The sequence below is a fragment of the Eubalaena glacialis genome, chromosome 4 (assembly GCF_028564815.1).
Source record: "Eubalaena glacialis isolate mEubGla1 chromosome 4, mEubGla1.1.hap2.+ XY, whole genome shotgun sequence".
NCBI lineage: Eukaryota > Metazoa > Chordata > Mammalia > Artiodactyla > Balaenidae > Eubalaena > Eubalaena glacialis.
In genome coordinates, this window is record NC_083719.1 from 66,296,652 (window position 1) to 66,311,757 (window position 15,106).

A 15,106-nucleotide genomic window follows, 5' to 3' on the forward strand; every position below is an offset into this window, starting at 1 on the left:
CCATACATTTGATGGAGGGAATGTTTACAGATTGGCAGTGAAGCTAGGATATTACAGTAGTCCAGGAAGAATTATCTGAAGAAGAATAATGATTATAGGTGTGAGCGTGATTGAAAAAAAGGGAAGGGATGGATTGAGAAACACTCAAGGTTGCTATCCTCTTACTATGGAAGAACTGGGAAACCTCATCAGTTATTGAAAGCTATTTGTTAAACATTGTCTTTATAAAAGTAAGTCATCTGTCTTACTTTAGAAATCAGCCTACTGCAAAAGCTGGATAAAGAAAACTTGGTGGTCATGGGCATTGACTTCCCAGAAGACTGGAAAAGTTTCCTTTGTCAGGCTGGGATATTTGTACACTCAAGTATATAGACATATACTACATTAATTTTATATTATTTTACTTCTTTTTATTTATTCAATTTTTTAAAATTAATTTTTAGCACATAGGAAAGTATTTTAATCAGTAAACTATGTCCAAGTCACATTTTTAAAATTTATTTATTTATTTATTTATCTTTGTTGTTGTCCAAGTCCCATTTTTTAAAAAGTTGTCATTCTGGAATGTGTACTATAGCCTCTGAAAGCCTTCCTTGATATAGGTGGGGTTCTTGTTAGCTCCAATCCCAGGAAGTATTCCTTTTGGACATGTACTTTCATTGCAGTCTGAAGTTACAGGATTTTTCTTGCTTGGAGATATATTCTACTTATGGACTACAGAGAAAATCAACTTTTTCACTGTCACAATCTGTTATGGATATAGTGCTGATTTTATAAAGTGTTTTGCCTAGGGCCAAAATATATGACTTTGTAGGAATTTCCAGACTATAGGGGATAAAATAGGAATTGTACTCACAAATGAATTTGGCAAACTAATGAAGTTACGAGATAATGATATAAAGCCAAACAGACCTATATATTCAGAAACCATGAAAATAATACTTTTTTATTTATTGAGGTTTATTTTTGATTAATCAATAAATGGCACCATATAAAGCACAGAAACCGTTAAAGAAAATATTTCATTTGTTTTCAACTGCTATGTGTGCAAGTAAGACAAATGAAAATCTCCATATTCTTACTGAGTAATAAGATGGTCTTTCAGTCTAAAGTATACTTTTGGAGTCTTCCATATAAACTGTTAGGAACATACACCAGTAACTTCTAAAGGAGGAAAATAACCCAGCATAAGAAAGAAAACTGACCATTACAGATTATCATTAGATATGGTTAGGCCTCTGTCTTCTATCTCCTCCTTAATATAGGAAAGGAGTACCTATTATGTGCCAAGCACTGTGCCTGGTGCAGGGCTACAGCACCAAACAAGATAGAACAGGTACTTCGCCTTTGGAAGGATATGATATAGTTGCAGAAACAGATCAATAAATAATTACAATCCAGTGTGATAATGAGGCCATGTTCTACAACTAGCATGATACCTGGCACATAGTAGGTACTCTATAATCATCAAGTAAATGAAGTAATAAACAGATCTGTAATGAGATACAGTAGATCTCACGCGCTTGAGTCTTCCCCTTTTTTGGTAAATGTTTCTACCATCTACACAGTAATGAAAGCCTGAAATTGAATCATCCTGAACTTCTCCCTTTCCCTCACCCCACATCCAGTACAACTGCTCATCTCATACATTCTGCCTTTAAAATATCTCTTAGAATCTATTCACTTGTTGCCCGTTTCTACTGCTGCTAAGCTAGTGTAAACCACAATCATAATTTACCTAAATACTGCCTCCTGCTCCTTCTTGGTTTCCGCATTTCACTTCTCCATCCTCTAATCCATTCTCCACATAGTGAACTTCAGAAAACAGAAATTTGATTATATCTTTATACTTCTCACTGTCTGTCCCACTTCCTATACTTTCCCTAAAATATTCCAATGGCTTCCCATTGTACTTAAAATCTAAACTCATTACCATGCTCTGAATGACCTTGCCCCTGCCTCTTGAACTAATTGTGTGATTCATTCATTTGTTTAACAAAGATTTGGGGGACACAGGCATATACAGTCAATTCTCATTCGCAGTAGTTATGTTCTATAAAGTTGCTGGGGACACTGAATTAACAAATACTGTGTCATTGTCTCTAGGGGAAATACAGGGTTAGGTTCCTGGAGCCTCTGGTCACATTTTTGGCAACCAATCAATACATAACCTGGTTTTATGTACATTTCTGTTTAAAGACACCATATTTGATATATATTGTTGATTTATTAACATTGAACTCATGGCCAACAGCACTATAACTCATGCTTGAATGAAGCTTATCTAACACACATATTTTCTCCTATAAGGAACATCATAGCCTTCTTGTGATTGGGAACATTAGGTAGCACTCCAGTTCTATACTTGGGGGCCATTTAAAAAAGCAAAATCAGCAATAAAAAGCACAAAAATGCAAAAATGCAAAAAAAGGCACAAAATACACTGCAAAATGGACACTTATGTTTACAGGTATGAGAGGTGAAACTGGAAGACGCTAACCTTGTTCCACCTCAGCTGGGCACATGTACTGCAGGGACTCAAAGTTTTCACTGCTCCATGCATGTGCATGTCTGCAAATGACTGAGAGAACACTTGAAGTATTGATTTGAAGGTTGGAAGTAAATTTTAGCTAGTAGGTGAATTTGGAATTCATGAATAATGAAGATTGACTGTAATTAGTATTTAAACCATGGGATCAGAGAAAATTCTGAATAAAGGATACCCATGACTGAGCCCTTAGAACGTTTGTTTCAGGATTTGGGGATTAGGTTCTACATATATCACCAGTGAGAGGCCAAGCTCTGAGAAAGGGGGACTATTACGTAGGAAGCAAATGAGGTGATTATGATTTAATAGAAGCTAAAAATATGTTTCAAAAAGAAAAGATCAACTCTCAACTGCTACTGAGAAATCAATAAGGACAGAGACGCTACCAGGGTCTCAGGGGGAGTTTTGAGACAGATGACTAATTAGAGTGGAATGAGGTGAGAATTAGACACACAGAATATGGCTAAAACTTTGAAGGAGTTTTGCTCTAAAAATGAGCAGACAAGTAGAGACGTAACCAGAGAGGGCTGTAGTCTTGCTTGCTTGCTTATTTAATATAGGAAGTAAGAGAATGTGTTGTTATGCTTTTTTTAATGACCAAGTCAAGTAGAAAATAGTGATCTTGACCAAGTTATTCAACGTTTCTTGGCCATAGTTTTTCTTTCTAAAAAATGTAGGACTTAACCAGGCAAAATTATCTTGATTTACTTTATATGTAGTGAAAGACCATATTATAGTGATTTAGAGTATGGATTCTGAAATCCAACTGTCTGGGTCTGTGTTTTAGCCTCACAACTTACTACCTGTCAGATTGTGGGTATCGCACTCAACCTTTATATGCTTTGATTTCCTTATCAGTAAAAAAAAAGGGTAATAATAATGCCTACCTAGATTTGTGAGAATTTTTAGATAGTGCATGTAAAATTCTTAGCACAGTGCCTGGCACAAATACTAGCACTCAGTACATGTTAACTCTTTTCTATTTATCATCATTTTTACCATCTATCTCCAATATGCTATCATCTGTGAATTTCATGTTTATATCACTTGTTCTTTCAACTCTCTGCACATACTCTATAGTATATACATAGTGTAGAAATGTCTTCCACCATTTTCTATAATACTTTTATAAACAATGATAATTTCTGTTAATGAAGCAGTAGGAAGTCCCATATTTAAAGCAGGACTCTTTGGAGGAGATAGTTTTTCTAATAAAAAAATTATTCAGCAAATATTTGAAGGCCTAATATTTGCCAGGCACTGTCTTAAGTGATATAATAGTGAACAAAACAGAGTCCTTGCTTTCATGGAGCTGAAGTCTTAGTTGAAAAAGAGAAATCTTGAACTCATCACAAATTTCAATTCCTTTTCGAAGTCCTGTAGCATGTGTCTTTGAAAATTTAGAAAAACATGTTTAAAAAAAAAAAAGGAAAGGAAAGGAAAGATTTTTGGAAAGAAACAAATGTAAGAGGAAGAAGGAGAGGGAGTAAAAGGGAAGAAAAGAAAAAGGGAGGGAAAGAATCTCAGTATGATAATATGTAAAGGTTAAAAGTTTATTTTTCTGGTTGTCTGGAGTCTTGTGTATATCTGCCAAATCCTCCTTCAGAAATTTGCTATTAATAATTTTTCATGATTTAAACATGCTGTCATTTTAAAAAAATCATCTTCTAACTCTAATCTTAAAGTTACCCCGTCAGTGGTGTTCGCTAACATGTCATATATATCTCATCTCAGAATTCAGGCCCACATTTATTGAGTACCAGGCACTGTACCATTCCTTTTTCTCAAGGTGCTAGCAGCCAAGTCATATAGTTAAAAAGATAATTTCAACATAATATAACAACTTTTGAAATACAGATATACACAGGCTACATATAGGAAAACAAAAGGGATTTTATTTAGCCCTTTATAATCAACTGCTGACTCAAATGTATTCCTGAATTATGTTTCAGAGGTAGTATTATACCTTGTCTTTTCCGTGAACCCAACTGAAATTTTCTTTTTGTTAAAGTCACCTGAAACTTTGAAAAATCTTGTTTCTTTTGGCATTTATATTATTTTACTTCATTTTCTACTGTCTTTTGCACTTTTCTTTAAACTTTATAGTTATTGTAATTCTATTCTTTATTTCAAATAATTTATAATGATAAGACATCCAATCCAGTGACTTATTCAGCCTGAATTTTAGAGATATCATAGATCACTGATTACTCTAAGATTCTTAAATTTATTACTTATTACACTCCCATTTGGATTTCAAGCAATGAAGGGGACGCTATTGTGCATTATCTAAAGTAGCAGACTGTAATTCTTTTCTTCCTACTATTTTATGTTCATTTTGCCCACTTGTTTCAGATAATTATTGTATTAGTATTGGAATAGAATTTATTATCTAATGCAAAATATATGGTCACGTAACCTTTATATAAATATTTTGTGGGACAAAAGTCTTATTGCTTTAAATGAAAGCCTGTTTCACATGCCAGTGTCTACCTATTAGCCCTACTTCTTCTGCCTTCTGTGTCATATCAGATATTCTACATTAAAGTCACTCATATAGTATAGTGGAGTTGTGTTCTAAATGCAAACAGCTTATGCACATTCAACATACACTCTCCATTCCCCTCTCCCACCATGAAAAGGGGAGGAGGAGAGAGATAGGAAAAAGAACAATTTAAATAGTTCGGGGCATTCTACTCAAACATGCCCAGGAGTGGATGTCAAGTGGGAAACATATCTTCTTATCCCCTGTTTTCTCATTATCCTTCCATAATATGAGGAGCACATCTAAAGAGAAACCTTTTTCATACAACTGGCCACTAAACACAAGATAACTACTTCACAAAAAGCCATTTATCAAAATAGCAGGAAAACCCCATGGTGCTGGACCAATTGAAATTGGTATATCGTGATGGAGTATAATATTTTCTGAAGGGTTTTTCAGGATAATCTGATTTTCACATTAAGACATACCATTAAAACCCAACCCCTAACTATCACTCCATTTAATTTGGAGACCATTTCATCCTCTGAGTTTTCTCCTCTACACACTAGAAGAGCCTAAGTTTACCAGCACTCCCCAAGTATGACTTAGTTTACATGGGCAGTCTCTTGGTTGGGGTTGCCTTTCACTGAACGTGTATAGTTTGCCAGTGTTCCATTAAAGTCGTGTTCCCGGAGTCCCCTTATATTTCAGATGTGGTGTGATCTATACAGAGAAGAATGAGACACCACACTTCTGTTAATATGGGATGTTCCGTTGCTGTTACACCTTTTATTCTTCAGATGTCACTAATTTTTTTTTTTGAAAACCTACTTAAAAAGATAATTACGAATGCCCTGAATTTCCTAAACTTCAGTTGTGCATGGGCCACCATTTGGGTTTGCATCGTATCTGAGTTTCACTGCCTCCCTCCACGATTTTTGCAACTTCTTGGTAACACTTTCACTATGAGTTAATTATTGATTAAATCACTTTACTTTTTAAATTAAATAAGCTTATTTAAAGAAGAAGCTACACTTTTTTATCTTAAATGGAGAACCAGTGTCACTTGAACGTAAATGTAAAATTTCATACAATATAAAGTTAATGAATACAGTAACATATGACAGTTATCTGAAGGCTCTGCACCTGTCTATGGTTCCCTCTCTATTAAAAGGTCTCCCAGCCATCAGCTCTTTGAGAGAGAGATCAGTAATTTTACAGCTGTAGCAGCTGCTGCTGTCCTCAGTCAGGACTCACCAGGTAACTGCCTTCTAAGCGCATGCCATGGAGTAAAGAATTAGAGATAGATTAATATCCGAACTCTGTTCGATGCTGTGTGATTTGGGGCAAGATACTTTATCACTCTGAGCCTTAATATTCTAATTTCTAAAGTGGGAATAGTAATACCCACCTCATTAAAATTGACAAGGGGACTAATATAATGTGCCAGTCATATGGTAAACGCTCAGCATTGGTTACTACTGCTACTCGGTTCTTGTTCATTTTCTTTTTCCCTTGCAGTGTCTGACTGTCTAGGTTTGAATGCATATTGTCTTCCAAGTTAAGTACTTGTGATAAAATTATACTATGAAAGCATTTAATTTATGTATTATTATGTTTAATAATTTATAATCTAGTAATTTTTATCACTGGAAATTCCAGAATAATTATAAAGTGGCCAAAGATGAATTTAGAAGTGTTATGATGTTATGTAACATTTGTATCTTGCTTGCTGATACCATGTACCTTGTACATACTCAAATCATAAATACCTTTTCAACAGATATTTGCTCAGTACCTAGCATGAGCCAGGCACTGATCTCGTCACAGAGGGTATGGCACAGCACAAAACAGCTGACGTTACATTCTGGTGGTGTGAAATAAGCAAACAAGGACACATCAGATAATAATCAAGAGATACGCAGATAATTAAAAGAGGGTGACGTAAAAGGTAGTGATGAGATGGTTCCTCTTTATATAAAGCGGTCATGGAAGGTCTCTCTGAGGAATTGATATTTAAAACGGAACCTAAATGACAAGCAGACATTGCTGCAAAGACTGGGAGGAAACAAATAATGCAAAGGCCCTAAGGTGAGCCAAACCTGGCATGCTGAAGAAAAGAGGGCCCATGTAGTGGGAAAGCGAGGGAGTGGTATGTATTGATAACATAACTGTGTGGTCAGTGAAATGGATTCAGTCAGATCCTGCAGGGCTTTGAGGGCCGATATTCTTTAAATTTTATTCACAGTGTAATGGGAGATTTTAAGGAGGGAAATGTCATGGTCTGATGTTTGTTTAAAAGATTGCTATGACCACTATGTTGAAAACGGATGTAGAGGTGGGGGTTAGTGAAAGCAGAAGATCAGGTAGGAGGTTTTACAGTAGTCCAGGCGAAAGTCGGTCACGGCTCAGGCTATTTGGGGGAAGAGCGAGGCGTTCTTAGACCGCGGGTATGTTTTAGCAGTAAAGTTGCCAGGACTTGCTTCTAGGTGTGACTTAGAAGAATAAGGGACGGAGGGGAATCAGGAGGATTCCTATGTTTTTAGCTTGAGAAACTAGGTTAATGGTGCTGTTTTCAGACACAGGAAGGACTAAGAAAGCAGATTTGCAGAGCAGAAAAATGAAAAGTTCTGTTTTGGCTAGGTTATGTTTAAAATACTTAGCAGACATCAAAGCAGAGATAGCAAGATATATGATTCTGGAGTTCCTGGAAGAAGTGAGGTCTGGAGATAAAGATTTGAGAGTCCTAAACATTTGGGATTTATGGCTATGATCTTAAAGTGAGAACACTTGGCATGAGTGAGTGTTTCTCTTCAGCAGTGCTTGAGTGGTTCCTAATGTGGAGCTTTAAACAGTAAATACAGTAAAGGTAAAGAGAGATAATATTGTAGTGTCAGAGTTCCAGGCTTTATTCTTTAATAGATTGTAACATCTGTTGCAAAATGAATTCAGTCCATTTTTGATTATCTATTTTATGATTACACCTGGCTTGCATAGCCAGGTGATTACTTTCTGGGCTTGCAGTTCATCTGAATAATTTTGTTATCTATTTCTGGCAACTTTACTGTATCAGAACTGAACTTTAAAATATATTATAGTATTGGGGGAAAAGTTCCAAAAGGACATAATTACTTTATTGAAATCACACTTTAATCAAGCTGTTCTCTTCATGTACTGGATCAAAAGAATTTGTTGGGAGCCTTTTAAGTCATAGGTTCTAACTTCACAGTCCAGCCAAGTAGAGAAAACAAAGATACATGAAACCATAATAGACCAATTATTTGGGTGACTGTGATAGTCATTAGTTCTTTTCACTAAATATTTCCAGTTCTCTGTCATCTGGGCACATGGTAAAATTGAACTTCATAGCTATAGCTGAGTGCAGCTGTGATTCTAGTTCTCACCAGCAAGTTTTGATTAAAAGTGAGCGTCATGTGTAATTTCCGAGCCAGAGAACTTTCTTTCCTTCTGCCATGGTGACTGGCAATGCTGGTAACTGCCCTGTCGTCCAAGGTCCTAGAATGAGGACAGCACAGAGTGGAGCCCCCAAGCTACCCATGATGAACGTATGGCACTAATGAGAAATCAAAGCTTTGTTGTTTCAAGCCGCTGATTTATTGGGATATTTGCTACTGTGGTGTAACCTAACCTATTCCAACCAATAGAATACAGACCCTAGTCTACATATAGCATATTCTTAGTACCATCACAGTACTGCTTAAAAAAATAACCATAAGACAACATTGGTTGAAAGTTCAATACCACTCCCATGAGGTAAACATTGACACCCTTGCCATAAGCAGAGTAGAGGGTTACAATAAGCCACTGTTTAGCTACATTATTACAAACTTACAAATATATAACATCATTCCAGATGTCATGATTTGGAAGTTTTATTTTCTCTCTGTACCAATGTAATTGCATAATATGGAAACTTTAGGAAACATCAAATTCTTCAACAGTTTTGCAAATTAATATCTTGTTTAATAAAGAAAAATACAGCATTTTCAGCTTTTTCTCAAGCAGTTAGTAGGGGTAGATTTTATTATTCACAGAGCTATTTAACAAATGCTCTTTTATAAACTCATCTTGTGCCAGTCAGACAAATGGAGTCCAGCTCCCATCCAGAAGGTTAAGAGAGAAAACACTCAGAGATTTGACATCACTTCACCCCACCTAATGACTTCACTTTCCACTTGACTTGCTTGTTGTCTGGCTCCGTTATTCATTGAACTAAAAAATGTACTAACCAAGTTAAAGCTGTAGTCTTCACTTGCACTAAGTGTGCAGGGATTAACCACAATGCCGATGATCCAGAAACTCATTAATTGAGTAATTTTTAGTCATAGAATTTTTGAGACAGGAATGCAGTAAGATAGTCCCTTCTTTTCCTTTACCAAATACTTAATAATATCTTCATCCATTGTTTAGTTGTAAACTGGCATAGAATGTTAGCCAGTGAAGCATGGTAGATGGGCTTTATTCACGGTCAGTGTCTATGCCCACTGTCTATCTCTTCGTGATTTCTCTGTATATCCTCTTTCCTGGAGTTTACTTTAGTGTAGAGTTTGCCTACACTATACTAATAGTATCTATAGGAAAAAATTCTGGTGTTTCAAGGTAATGTTTGCAAAGAATCTCCCCTGTAACTTATTAATTGCAAACTAAACAGTATTCTACTCAGAAAGGCATCCTACAATGTTGGTATAGTTATAAGAATATCAAGCAAGGGAGAGGAGACCTACGTTCAAGTTTCAACTGTAATTTACTAAACTGTTTGCCTTGTTTAACATCTTTCAAATCTGCCTCCTCCTTTCCGTGTCCCTGTCACCACCTTGGTTTAAGCACTTGTTACATAGCAACCTTCCAGACTTCACACAGCTGCCAGAGTGACCCTACTAAGATGTTAATCACTTCAAGTCTTTTAATGAGTCCCTACAGTTTTCAGGATAAAGTCCAAACCCCTCAGCTTAGTACACAGAGCCTTTCATGAGCTGTTCCTGGCCTAACTCTCTAGCCCTGACGTTGTAAACTGGCAGGCTATTAGCAAAATTCAACTCACATATGTGTTTGGTCTTGTTTGTACCATGTTTTCTTTAAAATTTGGTACCAACACTGATTTAAAAATTAAAAGATTTCTGGCTTCTCTTCAGATTATAAGATTATCCCCTCAGATGGTGACAATTGGCTATACTGACATTTGATCTTTAGAGAGGACATTAATTTACCACAGACCTCATCCATGAAGTTTCACCCATTTATGTAACTTGTGTGCATTCAAATTTTAACCCCCTAGTGTCCTCCTCTCCAGCCACTTTTTAAGGTTTATCCTTTAGAGTACTGAATTATTCCCAGTTCTTCCAAAGTTTTATGCTTACCCTTGCCTAGAAGGCCCTACTGCCTTTCCATTTCTTTATCTCACTGGCCCATTCACTTCCTTCAAATTACGGTAAAACTGTTGCCTTCTTCAGAAAAGTCTTCTAACCTATCCTTCTGAGGTACCTGCGTTACCTTATTCTCCCATAGCATCTATCACACAGGATAGTGTTGTTGATTTGTTTGTTGGTATTTCCGCTAGGCGGTCAACTCCTTGGGGACAGAGATAATGCATAATTTGTCTCTGTGTCATAATTTGGGCTCTAGGAAGCCACTGTGGGCCTTAGTATCATCATCTATAAAATGAAGAACATAGATAATCTCCAGAGTCTCTTCTTATTTGAAAATCTGCTTTATACTGTTCATTTTTGGGAATCTGGGGTCAGAGGCTGCTTTGAATAGATTTTAACCAAAGCTTAGATATAACAAATAAGACTTAAAGTAAGGAATGTTGCGCCCTAAGGCACCAAGTAACAAAGATATTCCCCTCCAAAGGGGACTCTATGCTTTGGTTGGTCATTCCTACATAGAAGCTGACTGCTTGACTAATCATTGTCCAAAGAAAGCAAAAGACTAATCCATTGGGCGTCTGGTGGCATTTAACAAAAACGAATTATTGGTGCTTCGAAGGGGGCACTTATTTAACCTTAATAGCAACCTGTTTGGCATCATGAGGAAGAGACAAGGAAGAAGCGGAAATATGTCAGAGAGAAATAGAATCTGATTCAAATGTTACACATGGGTTAGTTACCGTTAAAAGCAGAACAGAAAATGGGTACCTCCTGCTGGTGTCAACTGGTTTGGGTGTATTGCTAGCCTGAATTGGATCGAAATAAATATACTAGCCATTATCCCCATTATAATAAAAAAACTTTAACCCACTAGCCATTGAAGCCTCCACTAAGTATTTCTTAACACAAGCTACCACATCCATGCTACTTATAATAGCAGTCATCATTAACTTACTATATTCCAGCCAATGAACTATTACAAAAATATTCAACCCAATAGCATCAACAGTAGTAACAGTAGCCCTGGCCATAAAACTAGGACTATCCCCTTTTCACTTTTGAGTGCCCGAGGTAACACAAGGCATCCCATTAATGGCAGGCCTAATCCTATTGACATGACCAAAACTTGCGCCTCTATCAATCCTTTAGCAAATCTCACCATCAATCAACCTAAACCTAATACTATCCCTATCCATACTGTCCATTCTAATTGGAGGGTGAGGTGGATTAAATCAAACCCAACTCCGAAAAATCATGGCTTACTCATCAATCGCCCACATAGGTTGAATAACAGCCGTCTTACTATACAACCCAACTATAACAACTCTAAACCTAGTAATCTACACTATAATAACCCTCACTATATTCATATTTTTTATTCACGGCTCGGCCACTACTACATTGTCACTGTCACACACATGAAACAAAACACCTGTTATCACAACCCTTACCCTAGGCACTCTACTGTCAATAGGGGGACTCCCACCACTGTCAGAATTCGTGCCTAAATGAATAATTATTCAAGAAATAACAAAAAACAATAATATTATTTTACCCACACTTATAGCCATCACAGCACTACTTAACCTGTACTTCTACATGCGACTCACATACTCCACAGTGCTGACCACGTTCCCCTCCATAAAAAACGTGAAAATAAAATGACAGTTTGACTCTACAAAACAAATTATCCTCCTACCAACTATGATCGTAATATCCACAATACTTCTGCCCCTCACACCAATACTATCAGTGTTGGAATAGGAATTTAGGTTAAACCAGACCAAGAGCCTTCAAAACCCTAAGCAAGTATAATTTACTTAATTCCTGCCTAATAAGGATTGCAAGACTATATCCTACATCAATTGAATGCAAATCAAACACTTTAATGAAGCTAATCCTCGCTAGATTGGAGGGATACATCTCCCAAGAATTTTTAGTTAACAGCTAAATACCCTAGTCAACTGGCTTCAATCTACTTCTCCCGCAGCAGGAAAAAAACAGCGGGAGAAGCCCCTGCAGGGTTGAAGCTGCTTCTTCGAATTTGCAATTCAATATTAACAATTCACCACAGGGCTTGGCAAAAAGAGGACTTCACCTCTGTCTTTAGATTTACAGTCTAATGCCTACTCGGCCATTTTACCGATGTTCAAAAACCGCTGATTATTCTCAACCAACCACAAAGACATTGGTACTTTATATTTGCTATTTGGTGCCTGAGCTGGAATAGTAGGTACCGGCCTGAGCGTACTAATTCGTGCTGAATTAGGTCAGCCTGGAACACTGATCAGAGACGACCAAATTTATAATGTGGTAGTAACAGCCCATGCATTTGTAATAATTTTCTTTATGGTCATACCCATTATGATCGGTGGCTTCGGAAACTGGCTACGCCGCTAATAATTGGAGCACCTGGTATGGCTTTCCCCCATATGAATAACATGAGTTTTTGACTACTCCCTCCTTCTTTCTTATTGTTGCTGGCATTGTCAATAGTTGAAGCCAGTGCAGGTACAGGCTGAACCGTATATCCACCCTTGGCTGGAAATTTAGCACATGCAGGAGCTTCAGTTGACCTTACTATTTTTTCCCTACATTTAGCTGGTGTGTCCTCAGTTCTAGGGGCTATCAATTTTATCACCACTATTATTAATATAAAGCCACCCGGTATAACCCAATATCAAACACCATTATTTGTATGATCAGTATTAATCACAGCAGTATTACTTCTATTATCCTTACCTGTACTAGCAGCCGGAATCACTATACTGCTAATTGACCGAAACTTAAGCACAACCTTTTTTGACCCTGCAGGAGGGGGAGATCCCATCTTATATCAACACCTGTTTTGATTCTTTGGACACCCTGAAGTATATATTTTAATCCTGCACGGATTTGGAATGATTTCACACATTATAACCTATTACTCAGGAAAAAAAGAGCCTTTCAGGTACATGGGTATGGTAGGAGCTATAATGTCAATTGGATACTTAGGGTTCATTGTATGAGCCCACCACATATTCACAGTGGTTATAGACGTTGACACACGAGCATAGTTTACATCAGCCACTGTAATCATCGCTGTCCCAACAGGAGAGAAAGTGTTTAGGTGACTGACAACACTCCATGGAGGTAACATTAAATGGTCCCCAGCCATGATGTGAGCCCTGGGTTTCTTCTTCCTTTTCACAGTCGGTGGGCCAACAGGTATTGTCCTAGCTAACTCATCATTAGATATTGTCTTTCATGATACTTACTATGTAGTCGCATATTTTCACTGTGTACTTTCAATGGGGGCTGTTTTCACTATCATAGGAGGGTTTGTGCACTGATTCTCACTATTCTTAGGATATACACTCAACTCAACATGAGCAAAAATTCACTTTGTAATCATATTTGTGAGTGTCAACATAACTTTCTTCCCACAACATTTTTTAGGTCTATCTGGCATACCTCGACGATACTCCGACTACCCAGATGCCTATACAACATGAAACACTATCTCATCAATAGGCTCATTCATCTCATTAACAGCTGTCATGGTGATAATTTTCATTATCTGAGAGGAATTCGTATCCAAACGAGAAGTCCTAGCAGTAGAACTTACTACTACAAACTTAGAGTGGTTAAATGGATGTCCTCCACCATATCATACATTTGAGGAGCCAACTTAACGTCAGTCTAAAATAGTCAAGAAAGGAAGGAGTCGAACCCTCTTTATTCGGTTTCAAGCCAACATCATAACCACTATGTCTTTCTCCATAAATGAGATATTAGTAAAATTTTATATAACTTTGTCAAAGTTAAGTCACAGGTGGAAATCCTGTATATCTCTACGGCATATCCTTTCCAACTAGGGTTTCAAGACGCAACATCACCCATCATGGAAGAATTACTACACTTTCACAACCACACACTAATAATTGTCTTCTTAATTAGCTCTCTGGTTCTTTATATCATCTCACTAATGCTAACAACTAAGCTAACACATACCAGCACAATAGATGAACAAGAAGTAGAAACCATCTGAACCATCTAACCGGCCATTATCTTGATTTTAATTGCCCTGCCATCGTTGCGAATCCTGTACATGATAGATGAGATCAACAACCTGTCTCTTACTGTAAAAAATATAGGCCACCAATGATACTGAAGTTATGAGTACACTGACTACAAAGACTTAAATTTTGACTCCTATATAATCCCAACATCAGACTTAAAACCAGGGGAGTTACAACTGCTAGAAGTAGGTAAACCAGTAGTGTTGCCCATAGAAATAACAATCCGAATACTGATCTCCTCTGAAGATGTATTACACTCATGAGCCGTACCTTCCCTAGGCCTGAAAACAGATGCAATCCCAGGGCGCCTAAATCAAACAACCCTAATATCAACACGACCAGGTTTGTATTACGGACAGTGTTCAGAGATTTGTGTATCAAACCATAGCTTCATGCCAGTTGTCCTTGAATTAGTACCCCTAAAATACTTCGAAAAATGATCTGCATCAATATTATAAACTCATTAAGAAGCTAGGTAGCGTTAACTTTTTAAGTTAAAGACCAAGAGCTAAGACTCTCCTTAATGGCATGCCACAATTAGATACATCCACATGATTCATTACCATCTCATCTATGTTTCTAACACTGTTTATTATATTTCAACTAAAAGTCTCAAAGTGCACTT

The 15,106-nt window shown here is 37.1% G+C and overlaps 1 protein-coding gene and 1 pseudogene across 3 annotated transcripts in view; both read left to right on the forward strand.

Moving 5' to 3' along the window:
* XRCC4 (X-ray repair cross complementing 4) overlaps positions 1 to 15,106 on the forward strand; it is a 276,249-nt gene that overhangs the window by 189,010 nt on the left and 72,133 nt on the right. The gene's annotated exons all lie outside the window — the stretch shown is intronic.
* LOC133089515 (cytochrome c oxidase subunit 2-like) lies at positions 7,351 to 14,921 on the forward strand (annotated as a pseudogene).